General features: G+C 38.1%; 1 long non-coding RNA gene across 1 annotated transcript; it reads left to right on the top strand.

The window, feature by feature from the left end:
- Positions 1-5,149: 5,149 nt before the first annotated feature.
- LOC129347473 (uncharacterized) lies at positions 5,150-21,464 on the top strand. The gene is made up of 5 exons (XR_008599599.1): positions 5,150-5,323; positions 6,689-6,841; positions 7,589-7,666; positions 8,039-8,328; positions 20,318-21,464. It is a non-coding gene; the product is annotated as an uncharacterized LOC129347473 (long non-coding RNA).
- Positions 21,465-21,848: the final 384 nt, after the last annotated feature.

Below are 21,848 nucleotides of genomic sequence, written 5' to 3'. Positions count from 1 at the left end.
GGTGTGGAGCAACACAAAAACAGTCCAAACGCTGGTTTCCAGAGGGTTAGACGAGTATTTATTTGAAAGAGTAAGTTTACAACAACACAACATGTGAGGGGGTTAAAAGCAAATGGGTGTTAGTGAAATAAAAATAAATAAACAGAACTAAAAGTGAACTTCATGTTGACATTGATGGGCATTCCAACCAGGAACAAAGTAAAAGATAATCAATACAAAAAAACCTCTTCCTGTTCACCTCTTAAAACCCAAAAACACACCGCAGTAGCACCCTAAACTAAAACTACCAATGGGTTTCCTGTTTTCCTTTCTGAACAATTCAAAGGTCCCTCTCTATCTCCCCACACATCCACCAACCACTGGAACATATCTCCAAAGTTCTGCTGGGCCAGCTCAGCTTCCCCTCAGAAGAAGTGCCGCCACCTGCCAGATGAAGGAGCCTTTTGAGAGGCAGCTGGCATCGTGATTGGACTGTACTTTGGTCTGTTCCAATCCAGCTTCAGCTCTAGAGACGGCAGGCGGGACGAGTCAACGGAGGCCGGGTGGACGAAGGCATGCAGCTGAGTACAATCCAGAAAACAACAGAGGAGGAGTGCAGCGGCCCAGAGCCAGAACAAACACAGTAGCATCGTATGTCTCTTAGAAAACATCATAGTATAGCCTTTGGTATGAAAAAAACGCCATCATATACATCGTATATTGTACAAATAACAAGTCAAAGGAAAGAGACATACATTGTAGAATTGTAGTAATTCTGGGCTGACTGATTTACTGATTATCAGTATTTTGTTTTTTACCGATTTACGGTAATAAATCAATTTAAAAATGACGCTACTTTGGCTCTGAACCTTGATCTACCTGTGATCGCTCTGTCTTCTGGAGTGATTTGATTGGTTACACGTCACGAATAAAACTCCTTTAACTTAACATCTGTAAACAAAACAAAATCGTATCAACAAAGTTTTCTGTTAAAGTTTGTGTTCTTGTAAGTTTAACTCCAAGATTTTAAATACTTTCATTTACTGCAAATGAATATCCAAATGACTATACTCTAAATGTTTCACTAATAATCATTATCAGCCTTAAAACCCACAAAACACCCCTCTATACTCGACCACACTTAGTACAGTCCGGTTCCCCCTTCTATAAATCTGCTTGGAATCTTCCACTTCCTGTTTGTCAAAGTGGCCTTCTACCTGGACAGGTTTTGTTGGAGCTCATGCAACAAACATTTTGGGTAACTGCACTTTAATATGGATGGATGACACTGAATTAGAGTCTGTTTTAATGAGACTGAGTTAAGATGTGTAGCTCTGTCATTAAATAGGAAATTATTTCTCAGAATTCACAGAGAAAAGTCTGAAATGTTTGCTAGGTTAGCGTCCCACATGTTCTTTGGCTCAGCTAAAGCTAACTCTCTCCAACTTCTGGATCTCTTGAGTTGCTTGTTGTTAAAATATCTTGCTAGATTTGCTGAAGCTCAGAAAGTCTGAGATGTTTGTTAGAAAATAAGCTCATTCTCAAGTCTTCTCTGAACTGTCTTCTTTTGTTTAAACTTTCCCTAAACTTAAAGGAGTTAATGACAGAGCAGCACATCCAGATTCAGTCTCATTTATGTAGAGATTAAACTTCAGTGTCATTCATTGATGTTAAAGTGCAGTTTTTCAAATGTTTGTTGCACATGCTCCCGACCAAACCAGTCCAGGTGGAAGACGATGTGAAGAGAAAGCTCCAGAGGATGAATATCACACATTTACGTTGGAAATAAATGTCCTTTAATTTGACATTATCATGCAAATGATGTTCAAATATTTGTTGAGTGTTTTGTTGATGTTGGTTTCTAAATGTTTTTTGACACTCGGCCCCAAAGATTAAAACCTTCTGCGGCTCACAAGCTGCAACAATTCACACATTATTAACTATCTTTCTGACTAAACTAAGATAAAAAGTGAAAAACTGCCTGATTCCTGCATCATGAATGTAAATCTTTTTGGTTTTTATGACAGTAAACTTAATACATTTGGGTTTGACATTTTATAAACCAAAACAATAAATGAATTACTGAAGAAAACAATCAACAGATTAATGGACACAAAAAGTGTGTTTTCCAGCATATATGGCTGAATTACTCCAACATTACAAGACATACAATTTTAATTCAATTTCATTTATATAACGCCAATTACAGGTCAAATTGTCTCAAGATGCTTTATATTTTTTTTGTCATATCGAAAACATGACAAAGTAAGAAATTAAAACCTCCAATCCAATTTATTATTTGGTTTTTAAGAGACTAATGGACAACTAAAATAACTTTCTAAACTAAAACTAATAAACATGAGGTCAAATAGAAGGAAGAGTTTTAAATACTGCAGTCCCACGACAAGAATAAAGTTTGTCAACACAAACTAAATCTGCTGGTGGATTCCATTAAAGTCCTAATAAAGGATAATAAAGTGTGATACTAAAGGTTTGTGGTGCTAAAAATGTCAAAGTAAAGATATCAAGTTGAACATCTGGATGGAGGTTGATAAAAGTTGACCTCCCTTCATTTCTCTGGAGCGACTCCATGGATTTTATGGATGGTGGTTAAAGACCTGCTCTTCTAGTGCTCTTCCTTCTAGTCGCTGTTAAAAAGTCACTCCATCCTGGCCGACTTCAACACCTCTTCTTGGACAACTTGTTCTGCCTCCGACCTGGTGGAAACTCCAGAAACTCGGGAAAACCTGTCGAGACTCGAAGAACTCGTGGAGACTCGAAGAACTCGTCGGGCGGGGGAAGGTTGTGGTGGGCGGTGGGGGAGTCTGGGTGGAGTCAGGGTGGAGAGTAGGCGGGGAGGTGGGTGTGTGGCCTCCCCCCCTCTACTCCCCCGCCACCTCCCCGCCTACTCTCCGCCCTGACTCCACCCAGACTCCGCCTTGGCTCCATCCATGTGGTCACTTCGGAAACTACGATGTCAAAGGGACGACGAAATTATTTTTATTTGATCATTTCAATAAAGAGCTAATGCACTTTGTTATTGAAAGAATCCCATTATTTAAACACCTTCATCGAATTAGTTGTGTTGAAACAAACATTTAACTTACAATCAGCTGTTTTGCTTCTTTCCTTGTCTTCGTGTCCAGACAGCATAAAATAAAACCAACAGCAGCTGACATGAACGAACAATTACAACTTTACCAACTGAAAACAATTCCTGAAGAGTTTTCTCCATTTTTTCTTAAAGATTGTGACCGATTTGGTTTGTTTCTTTTTCAACTGTTTTAATTCTTCTTCTTTTTTTTGTTTGTTTTGTTTTGGAGTTTGCAGTTGGCAAACAACTGGTTTTGATTCCATCTTCTTCTACTGTGTTTATTCCAGTCATAATAACTCAGTCTTTACTGCCACCGTCTAACATCACTACACACCAGAGTTTATTCTTACCAAAGCAGGTGATGGAAACAAGCCTAATGCACATTTCCTTCTTGTAAATATTTGCTCGTAATATTTCAAAAGTTTGTTTCAAGCTGACAATTACATGGAAGCAAGAAAATATGACAGTTTTCTTTTAAAGTATTTCAACTTAAAGTTGATGTCAGACATCGAGTTGTAACGAAGTTCTGAGTTTTGGATCCGACTCCGGCATTTGCATCCATATGGACGGATGTATTTGACTTGTGTGAAAAAAAAAAAATTCAATAACTCAGTAGAAATATGTACAATTTGTACCCATCAGCCTTTTTCCTTTCCACTTATATAACATAACCATTTCCAGTGAAATAGGATGGAGATTAAAAGTGAACTACTGTTTGATTCCAGGATTTAAGCATACAGCAATGAAAGCTTTTTTTCTTTTCATTTAACTCGGTATTCAAGCAAATAAACATATTTCCTAAAATTTAGAAATATTTCTTGATGTCAGTTAAAAGATAAAAGTTCCATTTCCAATTTTTTTTCAATTTTATTTCTCTGCGATAAATGATTCCCTCTTGTGAAATAAAGCATTTGCACTCTGTTTTCTTTTTCTATCAGTCAAATAAAACAAGCTGAAAAAGAAAAACGAGAACAAGGAGGATGAACTACTGATTTTTAGTTGGAAGGCTGATAAAGTTTCAGATGTCACGTCAAACGACTGTGAAAAATAAAAAAAAAACTGAGCAGCAAAAGCTTCCAGATGTAAGTTTAAAAAAACCAACTATTTATTTATTGACTTATTTATTTTTCTTTGTAACTACAAGAAGATCAGGTGTTTGGTAATTAAAAGCTGCATTTCTAAGTATTTGTGCAAATTGAAGCCTGTTTGAAACACTGCACACCTCACTCTAATGATGCTACCCTGTTAAAATCCCTTTGCTGCTGTCACATCATCATCGACAGGCCAAAAAATTCATTTTTCCCAACACAAGTTTCTAATTTCTACATGATTCTTGTCTAATTTTTAATACCTGTGATGTTCAAACTAACATGCAGTTTTGTTGTTTTGGAAATCAGCATGTTCTGTGCTGTTTGTGGTCACTTTTCTGTAGAACGTGTTACTTCTGTTTGGTCATGCAGTAACAGCTGGAGCCTTCAGAGAGGCGTCGTCAGGTCTCCTATGCATCTTTGATTTCTCGCCACGAGTGCGACTTAACATCATAGTAGCACTGCAGCTGTTTGGTTTCTTTACTACGAGAGGAACAAGTCGGATTGTATTCGAGCACTTTTCATTTTTTACATTTTCTTTTATTCCTTTGTCAAATCACTGTGACACTTGTCTTTTGTCGTTGAGAAAAAGTTTGAATAAAACTTACTACTGTATTCACAGACCTGTGTGGAAGTCTGTTTGTGTGATGGAGAGCAAAGACGTCTGTTTTCAGATTGGAATTTCTCTTTGCTCCTTGCCGGTGTTGGAACAAAGTGGAATAACTGGGGCAGTTATTTTGAGAGGCCTTTTAACTATGGAAAACGTTTTGCATTGAGCTCTGCCTCAGTTTCTCACACATCTCTATGCAGTTTTGGGAAATATTATTGTTTTATGTCCATATTCTGTCTAGTGAGAGGGCATTCCTGCATAAAAAAAGCTTTTGGATACATGGCTCCTCCTCCGTGGTGCTGAGCGTCTCTGTGGCCACATGAGCGGAGTCTGGGAGCAGCAGCGGCTCTGGGATTTACTACCGAGACTGAGAGAGCATCTGGATTAATACCACACACCAGATTTCTTATTTCTCTTTTTGTTTTGTTTTTTATTATTCTTTTTTTGAATTGTTCAAGCTTTTTTTTTTCTATTTCTGGGCTGAAGAAACAACCTGCAGTCATGTCTCGGGGTCCGGATGATGTGAGCAAGCTGACAGAAAGTACCTACAAGGTCAGTGAGACCACAGCTGGTTTGTTTTTATTGTTAACACTGAGAGCAGAAATCAGCTTTTTACAGTCAGGTGAGGCTGGTTTGTTGTCATTTAAGGAAACCCCAAAGGTAAAAAAAAATATTTTTATATATATATATATATATATATATATATATATATATATATATATATATATATAGTAAACACGGTGGCCGAGAGGTGCAAACCAAATTTACATAATGCAAAACATAATGCAAAACACTTTTACAACCTCCAAGACAAATTTACAAGCGACAAAACACTTCTACAAGTCCGAAAACACTTTTACAAATCCAAATTTAACCGGAAAGGGAATGTCCCAACTCCGGGGTATAACCGGAAGTGACAACAGGAGCGGCTAATGCAACTTTTCGTTGTTGTTAAAGGTGAACCAAGCGAGCGGGTGATTGTTGCATCGTGGCCCAAATAACTTTGCACAACATCTCAAGTTTAGTTCAGTTGTTTTTACTGAAGCTCGTGCACAATCACCAAGCACATATCTTTTAGGTACCGCTTCTTCTGTGGTTCTCTCACAACAGTAACATTCAGTAGGTAACATTACGCTCGTGCGCCCTCTACTGGAGAAACCGTATAACAACAATATAACATTGTAATAATTACTGTCCACAGTATACTTGTACATTTAACTTGGAACAAGCCTTGGTATAACATTTAAAACAATGATATTAAATCTCAGTATACCACGGTGATGTTTTGCCCGTTTTGTGGGTAACATATGAACCGATTGACGCGGTTTTGGTTTTCGTGTGGTCGGTCTTTAGAGTGTTTAAATGTCGCAGATCAGACCGACAGAGCGCATTAGCCGCTCCTGTTGTCACTTCCGGTTATACTCCGGAGTTGGGACATTCCCTTTCCGGTTAAATTTGGATTTGTAAAAGTGTTTTCGGACTTGTAAAAGTGTTTTGTCGCTTGTAAATTTGTCTTGGAGGTTGTATGAGTGTTTTGTCGCTTGTAAATTTGTCTTGGAGGTTGTAAAAGAGTTTTGCATTATGTAAATTTGGATTTTGGATTTGTAAAAGTGTTTTTGGACTTGTAAAAGTGTTTATCGCTTGTAAATTTGTCTTGGAGGTTGTAAAAGTGTTTTGCATGATGTAAATTTGGTTTGCACCTCTCGGCCACCGTATATATAGCTCATGTTTCAATAAATCTAAATCTAAATGCTAAATCTAAATGTTAAATCTAAATCTAAATCTAAATGTTGAATCTAAATCTAAATGTTAAATCTAAATCTAAATCTTAAATCATTCGCCAAGTGTAAAGCTAAATGTTTAGAAATTATACAAATTAGGCAGGTTAACGCCTGTCTTCCACGCCCCTTGCCGCAGCCTCAGATCACGAAGCCCCGCCCACACCTCCGACTGCGGCTCAGGGTGATGCTAGGGGAAGAAGCAGACATGGCGGGCTCGCTCCAATCAGACCAACACGAGAGGGCGGTTATGGCCGGTGTACGGGCTGCACTTTAGTCCACACCACAAACGGTAAGTGAAGCGGTTGAATTTCAACTCATTAACTCATTCTGGACAGAGTTACTGTTAACTTAATTAGCCATACCGACAGGCTAACGTTACCTTTCGTCAGTGTGATGCTAGCAAAGGTTATGTGATTCACATTAAAGATTTCCTATTGCTGTGTTTGAAAAACGTAAGCTCATTTAATCACTGCTTAGTGGGTACCAGTAGCAGCAGTGACCATGCTGGGCTGTGATTAACATGTTAAAATGTAATTTACAAGTAGCTAACGTTAGCTTGATTGCCAGCTAAGGTTTACCTGGTCTTTACAAGTCTAAAATTCCTCCACTTTAGGCCGCAAGTCTAGGAGTTAAACTACATATAGTTAGATCTTAAATATGTTGGTATTAAATATATTTAATATGTTGTAATATGTATGTTTTTATACCGCAAACCTTTAGTGATTAATGAGAGATCTTTATTTCCATCTGTAAAATAAATCAACCCTGATCCACTTCTAAGTCATCTTGAAATTGATTCATTTATTGATAAGCCAACATTAAGTGTAGTTATTTGAAGTGATTTAAGTATAGTGACTTGAGACACAATGTAGAAAGAGATATTAACCGAAACAGTGTTTTATAGGTTCGTAAGTAATTAACTACTTAAAATTGGATAATTACTTTTGCCCAGTCTTTAACCAGTCTACCTACCCTGTGTTAGGGACAGGGGCTTTTCCGCCACATCTGACATTTAAAATATGGCCCTTTGTTTCAGGTTTCCACACCACAGATACCTCTGGCCGGACCCTCACGTACTTCAAGCTTTGCCGCGACCACCACGTCACTAAGATCGGTAAGTAAAGCTGTCATATGTGGCCAAATAACGTAATGTAGGACACACTGGAAATGAGAACAGGTTGATATGTTTTGTGCAAATCAGGATACCTGTTGGCAAATTGAATTAAGCCTAGGATTACTTAAAGACGCACTTGATAGAATTAATTTTTTTTATTAATTTTGAAGTTCAACATTGGTCAAAGTAGGTTTATGTAAACAGTGATGTGGATTTTTTTTTTCCTTGGATGGCATATATTTACATTCTGTGTGATACAAAAGCCTCCACATCACTGAATTTCCGCATATAGCATATAATTCAGATGTGTTGAATGTTTTAAAAGCAGCATCAGGTTTGTCAAAATGTATATTTAGTATTTTTGTTTTGAAGGTCTGCGAGAACTTTGACCAAAGAAGAAATCATAGGAATAGTATGGGCACATAGTGAGAGGGTGGTCACAACAGCCTACAGACCAATCTACATGAGCCGAGGGAATGTGTGGACAACTGCCCTCCGACAGTTTAGCAGGCGTAGATTCGCTGACAGCACAGACATGCTGTATGTCACTTTTGCCAGCGATGAAGACACCAATGAGGATGCAGAAGACCTTGGAGGCCCCAGACGAGAATTCTTCCATCTACTTGGAAAAGCTGTCTTTAAAGACAGTGGAGCATTTGAAGGTAATCTTTTTTTTGCATAAGTGCTGTGTAAAAAAATCTCATAGTATAGCATGTGGCTCAAAAAAGTCATAGTATAGCATGTTGCCCAAAAAACGTCATCGTATAGTATGTCTCTCTAAAAACGTCATAGTATAGCATGTCCCCCAAAAAAAGTCATCGTATAGCATGTCGCTCAAAAAAGTCATAGTATAGCATTTCGCCCAAAAAACGTCATAGTATAGCATGTGGCTCAAAAAACGTCATAGTGTAGCATGTCGCTCTAAAAATGTCAGAGTATAGCATGTCGCTCAGAAAACATCATAATATAGCATGTCGCTCAAAAAACGTCATTGTATAGCATGTCACTCTAAAAATGTCATTGTATAGCCTTTGGTCCAACAAAACGTCACAGCATAGCATGTCGTCCAAAAAACATCATAGTATAGCATGTCGCTCTAAAAATTTCATAGTATAGCCTTTGGTCCAAAAAAACGTCATCGTATAGCATGTCGCTTTAAAAACGTCATAGTATAGCATGTCGCTTTAAAAATGTCATAGTATAGCATGTCGCTTTAAAAACGTCATAGTATAGCATGTCGCTTTAAAAACGTCAGAGTATAGCATGTCGTCCAAAAAACATCACAGTATAGCATGTCACCCAAAAAACGTCATAGTATAGCATGTCGCTCAAAAAACGTCATTGTATAGCTTTTGGTCTAAAAACGTCATAGTATAGCATGTTGCTCTAAAAACGTCATAGTATAGCATGTCATTCAACAAAATGTCATAGTATAGCATGTCACCTAAAAAACGTCATAGTATAGCATGTCACCTAAAAAACGTCATAGTATAGCATGTCGTTCAACAAAATGTCATAGTATAGCATGTCGCTCTAAAAACGTCATAGTATAGCCTTTAGTCCACAAAACATTGTTTTGTCCATACTGTCTGAAGTAGGTGAGGAGCAACACAAAAACAGTCCAAACGCTGGTTTCCAGAGGGTTAGACGAGTATTTATTTGAAAGAGTAAGTTTACAACAACACAACATGTGAGGGGGTTAAAAGCAAATGGGTGTTAGTAAAATAAAAATAAATAAACAGAACTAAAAGTGAACTTCATGTTGACATTGATGGGCATTCCAACCAGGAACAAAGTAAAAGATAATCAATACGAAAAACACTCTTCCTGTTCACCTCTTAAAACCCAAAAACACACCGCAGTAGCATCCTAAACTAAAACTATCAATGGGTTTCCTGTTTTTCTTTCTGAACAATTCAAAGGTCCCTCTCTATCTCCCCACACATCCATCAACCACTGGAACACATCTCCAAAGTTCTGCCGGGCCAGCTCAGCTTCCCCTCAGAAGAAGTGCCGCCACCTGCCAGATGAAGGAGCCTTTTGAGAGGCAGCTGGCATCATGACTGGACTGTACTTTGGTCTGTTCCAATCCAGCTTCAGCTCCAGAGACGGCAGGCGGGATGAGTCAACGGAGGCCGGGTGGACGAAGGCATGCAGCTGAGTACAATCCAGAAAACAACAGAGGAGGAGTGCAGTGGCCCAGGGCCAGAACAAACACAGTAGCATCGTATGTCTCTTAGAAAACATCATAGTATAGCCTTTGGTATGAAAAAAACGCCATCATATACATCGTATATTGTACATATAACAAGTCAAAGGAAAGAGACATACATTGTAGAATTGTAGTCATTCTGGGCTGACTGATTTACTGATTATCAGTATTTTGTTTTTTACCGATTTACGGTAATAAATCAATTTAAAAATGGCGCTACTTTGGCTCTGAACCTTTATCTACCTGTGGTCGCTCTGTCTTCTGGAGTGATTTGATTGGTTATACGTCACGAATAAAACTCCTTTAACTTAACATCTGTAAACAAAACAAAAACGTATCAACAAAGTTTTCTGTTAAAGTTTGTGTTCTTGTAAGTTTAAGTCCAAGATTTTAAATACTTTCATTTATTGCAAATGAATATCCAAATGAATATACTCCAAATGTCTCACTAATAATCATTATCAGCCTTAAAAACCCACAAAACACCCCTCTATACTTGACCACACTTAGTACAGTCTGGTTCCCCCTTCTATAAATCTGCTTGGAATCTTCCACTTCCTGTTTGTCAAAGTGGCCTTCTACCTGGACAGGTTTTGTTGGAGCTCATGCAACAAACATTTTGGGTAACTGCACTTTAATATGGATGGATGACACTGAATTAGAGTCTGTTTTAATGAGACTGAATTAAGATGTGTAGCTCTGTCATAAAATAGGAAATTATTTCTCAGAATTCACAGAGAAAAGTCTGAAATGTTTGCTAGGTTAGCATCCCACATGTTCTTTGGCTCAGCTAAAGCTAACTCTCTCCAACCTCGGATCTCTTGAGTTGCTTGTTGTTAAAATATCTTGCTAGATTTGCTGAAGCTCAGAAAGTCTGAGATGTTTGTTCAAAATAAGCTCATTCTCACGTCTTATCTGAACTGTCTTCTTTTGTTTAAATTTTCCCTAAACTTAGGAGTTAATGACAGAGCAGCACATCCAGACTCAGTCTCATTTATGTAGAGATTAAACTTCAGTGTCATTCATTGATGTTAAAGTGCAGTTTTTCAAATGTTTGTTGCACATGCTCCCGACCAAACCAGTCCAGGTGGAAGACGATGTGAAGAGAAAGCTCCAGAGGATGAATATCACACATTTACGTTGGAAATAAATGTCCTTTAATTTGACATTATCATGCAAATGATGTTCAAATATTTGTTGAGGATTTTGTTGATGTTGGTTTCTAAATGTTTTTTGACACTCGGCCCCAAAGATTAAAACCTTCTGCGGCTCACAAGCTGCAACAATTCACACATTATCAACTATCTTTCTGACTAAACTAAGATAAAAAGTGAAAAACTGCCTGATTCCTGCATCATGAATGAAAATCTTTTTGGTTTTTATGACAGTAAACTTAATATATTTGGGTTTGACATTTTATAAACCAAAACAATAAATGAATTAGTGGAGAAAACAATCAACAGATTAATGGACAAAGAAAATGTGTTTTCCAACATATATGGCTGAATTACTCCAACATTACAAGACATACAATTTTAATTCAGTTTTATTTATATAACGCCAATTACAGGTCAAATTGTCTCAAGATGCTTTATATTTTTTTTGTCATATCTAAAATATGACAAAGTAAGAAATTAAAACCTCCAATCCAATTTATTATTTGGTTTTTAAGAGACTAATGGACAACTAAAATAACTTTCTAAACTAAAACTAATAAACATGAGGTCAAATAGAAGGAAGAGTTTTAAATACTGCAGTCCCACGACAAGAATAAAGTTTGTCAACAAAAACTAAATCTGCTGGTGGATTCCATTAAAGTCCTAATAAATGATAATGAAGTGTGATACTAAAGGTTTGTGGTGCTAAAAATGTCAAAGATATCAAGTTGAACATCTGGATGGAGGTTGATAAAAGTTGACCTCCCTTAATTTCTCTGGAGCGACTCCATGGATTTTATGGATGGTGGTTAAAGACCTGCTCTTCTAGTCGTCTTCCTTCTAGTCGCTGTAAAAAGTCACTCCATCCTGACCGACTTCAACACCTCTTCATGACAACTTGTTCTGCCTCCGACCTGGTGGAAACTCCAGAAACTCGGGAAACCTGTCGAGACTCGAAGAACTCGTGGAGACTCGAAGAACTCGTCGGGCGGGGGAAGGTGTGGTGGGCGGTGGGGGAGTCTGGGTGGAGTCAGGGCGGGGAGTTGGCGGGGAGGTGGGGGGGGAGTGGGGGGGGGAGGCCGCCACCCACCTCCCCGCCTACTCTCCGCCCTGACTCCACCCAGACTCCGCCTTGGCTCCACCCATGTGGTCACTTCGGAAACTACGATGTCAAAGGGACGACGAAATTATTTCTTTTCATCTGATCTGTAGCTCAGTGAGTTAAGGATTTGCCTATGGAGCTGCAGGTCGCTGGTTCAAGACCAGACACTTCTTAAATTTTCTCAAAATCCTGACAAAGACAAACAAAGAAAGATGCCGGTGGTGGGTCTTGAACCTGCGACCCTCCACTCTGTAGGCACTCCTCTTATCCCCCTGAGCTACTCGCTCAGATACTAAAACTTCTTTTTTTTGCGCATTTATCATCTATTTTTTGTCATTTCCGAGTTTTTTTTTTTTAACTCGAGTCTCGACTCGACCGTTTTTCTCAGGGGGTTGGACTTCAGCCTTTGTGCTGGAGGGTGGAACCCTCAGTTCCAAGACTTTCCAAGCCTCCACACCTCCCGAGTCCTCAGGACCTGAGCTTTCACACAGTCTGAGGGCTGAAATTTTCTAAGTCCCACAGTAGTTCTCTGTTAGTTTGAACCTTCAGACAGTCTGAGGGCTGAAATTTTCTAAGTCCCACAGTAGTTCTCTGTTAGATTTAACTTTCAGACAGCCCAAGGACTGATATCCTCTAAGTTCCTGAGTACTTCTCTGTTAGTTTGAACCTTCGGACAGTCTGAGGGCTGAAATTTTCTAAGTCCCACAGTAGTTCTCTGTTAGATTTAACTTTCAGACAGCCCAAGGACTGATATCCTCTAAGTTCCTGAGTACTTCTCTGTTAGTTTGAACCTTCAGACAGTCTGAGGACTGAAATCTTAAAAGTTTCTCAGTACTTCTCTGTTAGTTTGAACCTTCAGACAGTCTGAGGACTGAAGTTTTAAAACTTTCTCAGTACTTCTCTGTTAGTTTGAACTTTCTGGTTAACAGAAGCCTTAAACTTGTGACCATGGGTCTTGATTTCACATTTAGACCATCAATCTGAGTTCTTGTCAGACCTTCACCTGTGGGTTTTTTAGAAATCCTCAACAAATTTTGATTCTCTTCACTGAACAGTGAAGTTTGTGGAGATCAGAAGGTAACATTAGTTTGATCGATGCCTTCAACTACTAGTAGAATTTATCTGGAAAGCAGTTTTCTTAAATGAGTTCTTAGTAAATCTGTCCACAATCAAACCAAGAACATATAAAGAGGAAATGTTTGAAGAAACAACCTGATGTTTTTATTTCAGACTAGAAAACACTTTAAGACCTTAATCTGTTTTTGCTCCTTTTGATCATTTTATTGTCTCTTCTGTTTAATTTGATCTTCTAAAGTCTAACTGGCGTCTTTTCAAATGTTTTGTCTTTAGTTTGATTCTTCTTAAATGTTTAGTTTTGCTTGTTTCTCACCTTTTATTCTTTTCTAATGTCTGATTTGATTTCCAAATGTTTTGTCTTTTTAACGTTTGTTTTTTCAAATGTTTATTCGGCTTGTTTGAAAAATTTCCTTTTCTTTCCCAATGTTTAATTTTTCGATTAAATCTTTAAGGTTTTTCTTTTTAAATGTTTTACCACCTTTTAATGTTTAATTTTCTTTTTAAATGCTTCATTGTATTTTCTGTTTAATTCCTATTTAAAGTTTTATTGTCTTTAAGATTTAATTTTCTAATTAAACATTTATTTTTTTAATTAAATGTTTCGTCTTTTTAAAGGTTTAATAATCTAATTAAATGTTTTGTATTTTTTTAAATGTTTAATATTCTTCTTGTTTAACTGTATTTTTTAATGTTTAATTATCTAAAATATTTCATCTTTAATGTTTAATATTTTGTTTAATAAACTTTAATTTAATAATTACATGTTTTGTATCTTCTGTTTAATTATCTAATTAAATATTTTGTCTGTTTTTTTTTGTTCAATGTGTTTTTATTGAAGATTCAGTATGACAGAGAAATAGTACAATACAATTCCGTTTTTTTTTTTTTTTTTTTTTTTCTTTTAACATAACCCCAAATCCCTCCCCCCCCACACTGTTGCACCAGTCAAAAAATAAAATACATATATATATATATTATAAAATACAAATAATAATAATAATAATAAAAAGAAAAAAAAAAAAAAAAATAAAAAAAAATAATAATAATAATACAATGTCTCTTATCTCTCTGCTGTTGATTAACGTGTGAAAGTAAATAGTTTATTATTTACTCTTCTGTAATGAGTGACGGATCCACTTCTTGGATCTGGTCCAAAATAGGACGCCAGATTTTGAAGAATTTTTCAGTGTTCCCTCTGACGGAATTTCTTATTTTTTCCAAGGCTAGATGGTGTAGGAAATCGGTGAGCCACATTCTAAAAGATGGTGGATGTTTTTCTTTCCAATTAAGGAGAATGAGCCTGCGGGCAATTAGCGTAGTAAAGGCTATTACTTCCTTTTGTTTTTTATTTGAGTTGGTAGATTCAGGCATAATGCCGAATATTACAATTTTGGCCTCTGGTTCAATATTGATCTTTAATGCGCTAGAGAGGAATTTGAAAATTGATTGCCAGAGGGGTGCCAATTTTGAGCAAAACCAGAACGTGTGATAATGATGCTTGCTCAATTTCACAGCGGTCACAATTTAGGTCTATATCCGGTTTGAATTTTGCTAGTTTAACTTTTGACCAATGCAATCTATGAACAATTTTAAGTTGAATTACCTTGTGTCTTAGGCAAATTGAAGATGAGTATATATTATTCACTGCAGATTGCCACTCATCCTCAGATATTACAATTTCAAGCTCTTCTTCCCATTTTCTTCTGGTATGTGCAAGTGGCTGTACATTGTAAGAAATGATAGAAGTATATATTTTCCCAATGACACCCTTAGAAAGCGGGTTTATATTTAACATTGTTTCAAGAAGAGAGTCGGGGGGCCGTGATGGGAAGTGATTGAGCGTGGTTGACATATAGCTGCGTAATTGAAGATACCTGAAGAATTGAGAGTTAGGGATTTCAAATTTTGTTTTTAGTTGTTGAAACGAGGCATACTGTCCATCAATAAACAAGTCTTTCAGTGTCCTTGGGCCACGCGTAGCCCAGGTTGAGAAGCAATCGTCTATCATGGAAGGAGCAAACATATGGTTATGTGCAATAGGACCATTGATTGACATATCGTTTAAAGCAAAACGCCTTCTGAATTGACACCATATCTTGAATGAGTGTTTGACAATTGGGTTTGCAGAGAATTTGCACATCGGTTGAGACAGAGGTAGTTCTGAAGTCATCAAAGAGTGAAGGGAGGTAAAACTGCACGACATATTTTCCAGTTTTAACCATTCAGGGCTGCAACAGGGGGAGCACCAAAATAGCATTGCTCGGATGTTGGATGCCCAATAATAGAATTGGAAATTTGGGAGTGAAAAACCCCCTTGCTCTCTATGCCTCTGTAACACACTTTTAGAGATGCGTGCAGTTTTCCCATTCCATATGAATGAAGATATAGATTTGTCAATAAGGGAGAAAAAGGCATTTGTTAAAAATATAGGTACGCATTGAAAAATGTACAAAAATTTAGGTAAGATATTCATTTTAACAATATTTATTCTACCTCCCAATGATAATGGGAGTGTGTTCCATCGTTCGAGGTCCTGTTTCATGGAGTCTAATAATGGGATAAAGTTTGTTTTGTACATGTGCTTGTAGTTTTTTGTTATCCATACACCTAAGTATTTAAATTTATCTTGACTTATTTTGAATGGGAATTGGCTCGGCATGATTTGTTTAGCCACAGAGTTTATAGGCATTAGCTCACTCTTTTGCATGTTTACCTTATAGCCTGATATCCTTCCGAAGCTCTCAAGAACATCGGATAGTTTAGGAAGGCTCCGGAGTGGGTCCGATATATACAAGAGGGTGTCGTCAGCATACAGCGAGGTTTTGTGCTCTGAGTCCCCTCTTTGGATGCCTTTAATGGAAGGTTCGCTACGTATTGCAGTTGCTAGGGGCTCCATTACCAATGAAAATAATAGAGGGGATAATGGGCACCCTTGCCGTGTGCCCCGTTCTAGTTTGAAAAAATTTGACCGATTATGGTTTGTACGGACTGCAGCTAGAGGGGCGGAGTATATCATACGGATCCAAGATATAAACTTTACACCAAAACCGAACCTTCTAAGAGTATAGAAAAGGTAGTCCCACTCCACACGATCGAACGCTTTCTCAGCATCAAGTGATAAGACCACTTCCGCTGTATCTGGTGGAGTGGGACTATGCAGGATATCCAAAAGCCTGCGGATGTTATAAAATGAATATCGGTTTTTGATAAATCCTGTTTGGTCATTGGATACTATTGAAGGGACAATTAGCTCTAAGCGGGTTGCTAAAATTTTGGCAAATATTTTATTGTCTACATTTAACAATGAAATTGGTCGATATGAGCTACATTTCAATTTACTTTTGCCCTTTTTATGAATTAAAGATATGACCGCCTGCCTCATTGTTTCTGGAAAGACACCAGATCGAGATGATTCATCATAAACAGAAAGTAAAATAGGGGACAGCTCTTTAGAAAATGTTTTAAAAAATTCGGTTGGGAAGCCGTCAGGTCCGGGAGCCTTTCCACTCTGCATGGAGGCAATAGCTTTCATAATTTCTTGTTCAGACAGTGGTCTTTCTACATCTACTGCCGATTGCTCACTAATAGTTGGAAGGGTAAATTTTGTGAAAAAGGTCTCAAATTGTTTTTCATTACCACACGATTCAGAGGTATATAGTTCCGAGTAATATTTACTGAACTCGTTATTTATGTCTATAGGATCTGTTAGTTTCTCACCTTGTTCATTATTAATTTCAAGAATTGACTGAACAGCCTGTTGTTGTCGTAGTTGATGGGCCAGGATTTTCCCAATTTTCTCCCCATGTTCATATACTTTATGTTTGGATTTATTTAAGAGGTTTTCTGCATGTTTTGTGGTTATTAAGTTAAATTCAGTTTGAAGAGCCAGGCGTTCTTTAAATATTTCAGATGAAAAAGAGCGAGCCAAGGCATTGTCCAGTCTTAAAATATCACTTTCAATCTTTCTGAGGCGTTCATGTTGAGCTTTTTTTATTCTGACATTATAAGCTATGATTTGGCCTCTAAGATATGCCTTTAGTGATTCCCAGATTAATCCAGACGATATGTCTGGAGTTCTATTTCGCACCAAATACTCATCTATTTCCTTTGATATAAATTTGACAAATTCTGCATCAGAAAGCAGAAGAGTGTTAAATCTCCACGGTCGGTATTTGATGTTTGAGGGCATGTTCAGGATCATCGATAGTGGTGCATGGTCTGATATTACTATTGCGTGATATTCACATTTATTTACAAGTGGAAGCAAAGTATTATCTATAAAAAAATAGTCTATTCGGGAGAAAGTCTTATGTACTGGCGAGTAGAAAGAGTAGCATCTTCGGCCTGGGTTTTTAGATCTCCAAACATCGTTCATCCCATAAGTTTTTAGAAGCTTATTAACTGTTTGCTCTGTTCGATTTGGTTGTACTGTTTTAGATGAGCTGCGGTCTTGTGATGGTGATAAGACACAGTTGATATCGCCTCCCAGGATGAGGTGATGTGAATCAATATTTGGTATTTGAGAAAATAGTCTCGTAAAAAAAGCACTATCATCCCAGTTAGGGGCATAAATGTTTGCCAAGACAACAGGGGTGTTATTTAGCCTGCCCACCACAATTATGTACCGACCGTTAGAGTCAGCTTCAACATTACCAAGGGTGAAAGAGATGTTCTTTTTAATGAGTATAGCTGTTCCCCTAGATTTGGAGTGAAAGTTCGAATGAAAAAATTGTCCTACCCAATTGCATCGAAGCTTTGAGTGGTCATGTGTAGTTAGGTGAGTTTCTTGGAGAAAGACGATGTCAGCGTTCATCCTCTCCAGGTGGGAAAACACCCTCCTACGTTTTGCCGGCTTGTTAAGAGATTTAACATTCCAGCAAACAAAGTTTACCTGGCAGAGGCCGGACTGAGTATTCAACGGTGATCTAGCCATGTGGACTGGGACACATAGTGACAAGAGTAATATTTGGTTGGGTTAAAAAACACAGAGAGGTCAATAATAATCAGCTTAGAAAGTACAAACAATGATCTTAAAACAAATTTTGGTGCAACAGGCGCTAAACCCCCAAAATCACCAGCAAGAACATGGTGATAGAACAACCCTTGAGAGAAAAATCCACACATTAGCATAGCCTATGTGTTTGTTTAGAGTTCTAGCTTTACAGGTGGCTCCATGTGCATTTAGAATTAAGATAAGTCTTTTAGAATGCACAGTAATAAAGAAAAAAAAATATATATATATATATTTTGGCGGCCTAGTCCATTAGTCTTTTTATGATTGACTACTGTAACACATCCTATAAAAATATGTAATTACCTGAATTTACTCAGGGATATAGGAAAACCCTGCTTCAGCACTTGTTAACTTAACAACACAATTAACTTTCCAATATACAACATTGTGCTTAGCAGTTCAAGATTATCGTTTGAAAAAGATAGTGTTATTTGCGTAGTGCGAGGCTTTACCGTTTGTTGTAGTAAGCCTAGTCACTCCTTACATTTTTTCACGTACATACGCTTGGGCTTTAGCTGGGTCGTTGAAGATCATATCCTTGCCGTCATGGGAGATGCGCAGCCGGGCTGGGTAAAGGAGCCCATAGCGCACTCCCTCTCGACCTCGCAGCGACTTTTTCACGTCGTTAAAGGCCATCCTTGCGCGGGCGACACTTGGTGGATAGTCAGGGAAGATGAGGATGGTCGAGCCGTTGCGCTGCAGTGGGTCTGATTCTCGTGCACGGCGGAGGATGTCGACGCAGTCTTGAGGGTAGTGCAGTTTGGCTATGATCGGTCTGGGTTTGCCATCAGCTCTCTTCCCCTGTAAGGAGCGATGTGATCTGTCCACCAGTACATCCCTGTCCAGCTTTAGCACGTCACGGATTAGCTTGGATACAGCAACAGGCGTACACGGGGAGCTCTCAGCCACATTCAGTATTCGGATGTTTGATCTCCGACTGCGCCCTTCCAAGTCCACATGTTTCTCACGCAGAGACTCCACGATTTTCTCCAGCGTTTGGACTTTGGTTTGCAGTGTTGTTATGTCATCTGAGTGTACAGAAAGCGCCCCCTCCATCTCTACAACCGTAGTTTTGACTGTCTCCATGTCGATGCGAAGGGCTACTGCGCTGTTAGCTATCTCGGTTTTCACTGACTGTAGCTCCGCTTTAATGCCCTCGATTTCGTGCGTAATCACCTTTGTCACCTCTCTTTGAAAAAGTTCAGTCATTTCGATCTTCATGAATGACAGCAACTCAGTTTTTAGACCTTGAAGTTCACCTTTTCCTGACATTTTGCTGATTGAGTCGCCTACAGGATGTGTAGGCCCGGGTGCTTTGTTAGCTTTCTCGGGGCTCGTCTCCTCTGTAGTTTTGTTGCCCGGTGTAAATTTGTATTTTCGCAAGTTATTTGCCATTTTCAAAGAAATCACCCGTTTCCTCGGATGTCACAGATGGTACGTAAGGCTTCAGTTTTTCTCACGACGCCAAATAAAAAGACTTATATGTGTTTCTGTGCGGAGCCAACTGGGCACACGTCTACTCCATTGCCTGCTCGCCGGAACTCACATATTTTGTCTGTTTAATATCATTTAATTGTATTTGATATTTAATTTTCTTTTTAAAAGTTTTATTGTATTAAATGTTTTTTTTTTTCCTTTGATTTAATTGCTTCTTTTTTATGTAGTTTATTTAATTTTTTTTCCTGTCAAGATTTTAATCCCAACCTTAAAAATGAAACAAACTCTTAAATCACAATGAAAATACTTCTGTTGTCACAATCATGAGTTAGTCAATTATTCAGTTTATCAATTCAACTTTATTTGTTTAGCACCTTTCACACAGATGACAAAACTAAACAAGCAAAGAGAAAAAACTATGCTAAAACTATGATTAAACCTCAAAAACATATTTAAAAAAAAAAAATTTTAACATCGTAATTAAATGTGTCCAGGGGATGGAGGGAGTTTATTGAAGTCTTCTTGGGCTCACATGGGAAATCATTTAAAATATAAACTTGATATTCAGTCTAAGGAAACTGCAGAGCGACAGAAGAACCAACAATATCTCCTGTTTTCTCCTTTAATGAGTCGACTCTTCTTGTGCTTTCAGACCAAAGAACTACAGACTCTTCACAACCTGCTCAAACTCTTGGTACAGGACCTCACCACACGGGTCAAGAAGGTTTCCATCTCATTTCTACTCTGAAGCTCACCTTCTCCTGCTCAAACTGCTGACAAATGTTTCTGCTGCTCTAAAGTCTGGTCTCCAGAACTTCCTAAAAACTCTCAAAGTCTCTTCTGCTGCAGGTTGCTTTGTAGAACTGTTCCAGAAAACCTCACTAAACCACATGGAGGGGCCTCAAGATAGTCGTACAAATGAAACCGTACAAAAACCAAACTAGCACAACCCAAATGCTAAAGTCTCCTGCAGCCTACCAGAGAACCTCTGAGAACAGAGAATCAGGACAGGAACTCTTACCTTCTGGACAACCAGCGTTGCTTCACAAACAAGAATACAGAATGTGTCTGACCAAAAACCTCTAAAGACTCACTACAGCCAAGATAAAGACACAACTCAGCTGCACCAAATCCACTAATCACTGCACACATTAGCACCATGTGCTAACTGTGGCTAAAGAACCACATTTACCAAGACAACTATCCGGTACAAAGCCCTAAAACACACCAAGAAACACATTAAAGACGATTTTACTGCTGGAAGCTGCAAACCAACGCCTTAAAGAACAAACTAAAGCAACAGAGCCAAACCCAGTTTAGTGGTGAATAGAAGCAGAGGAAATGTTTGTCTGCAGCTAAATAAAGCAGGAAGACACTGAGCTGCTCAGGTGTTCCTGATAACACCAAGCAGCCACCTGGACAGCCAATAGGAACACAGCTTACTGGAAGTCCAGAGGGCTGGGTTAGTGAAGGAAATTTAAAGTTGAGGCAGAAAGTTAACAAAGAAAGTTGAAAACCACCTTCTGATACCCGAAATCTCTGAGTTTTCACACAAAGAATGCCTGAACATGTCAAACTGGTTCCATAGTAGAACCATCATTGTAAAAACGTCATAGTATGGTGTGTTGCTCCAAAAACATTACAACCCGGCTGTCTAGGGTCACCGAGGAGCAACACAAAAACAGGACAAACGCTGGTTTCCAGGGGGTTAGGCGGATATTTATTTGAAAGAGTAAGTTTACAACAACACGTGAGCAGAAAAATCACAAAGTCTGTCTTTAGTTCAACTGAAAATATTAGTTTTTGTCTTTTTTATTGACCAAACTTTTCAGGAAGTAGATGAAGAATAATTGAAGCTCTCATGTAGAAGTCCAACTTATTCTGGATCCTTGTGGAAAGTTTAATCTTAGAGTTTGTACAGCTGTTGAGTTTTTAGAGTCACATGGATTGTTTTGACATTTAATAACCGAGTCCTGAAATAAAATTACAGTTGTGGATTTCTGTCATTTAGTCTGGACTAAACAAATAACAGCAGCATAAATCTCAAACGTCATTATGAGGAGTCTGGATTGAGGTTTCTCACTTGATAATGATCAAAACATGAAATTTAGGTTGGTTTAAAGGAATATTCCACCTTAAATCTTTGAATGTTGACCTAAAAGGTTGGTTTAACCAAGTATTCC

Source organism: Amphiprion ocellaris, chromosome 18 (genome assembly GCF_022539595.1).
Source record: "Amphiprion ocellaris isolate individual 3 ecotype Okinawa chromosome 18, ASM2253959v1, whole genome shotgun sequence".
Lineage (NCBI taxonomy): Eukaryota > Metazoa > Chordata > Actinopteri > Pomacentridae > Amphiprion > Amphiprion ocellaris.
The sequence above is the reverse complement of the archived record's forward strand: the minus strand, read 5'-3'. Positions and strand labels throughout refer to the sequence as shown.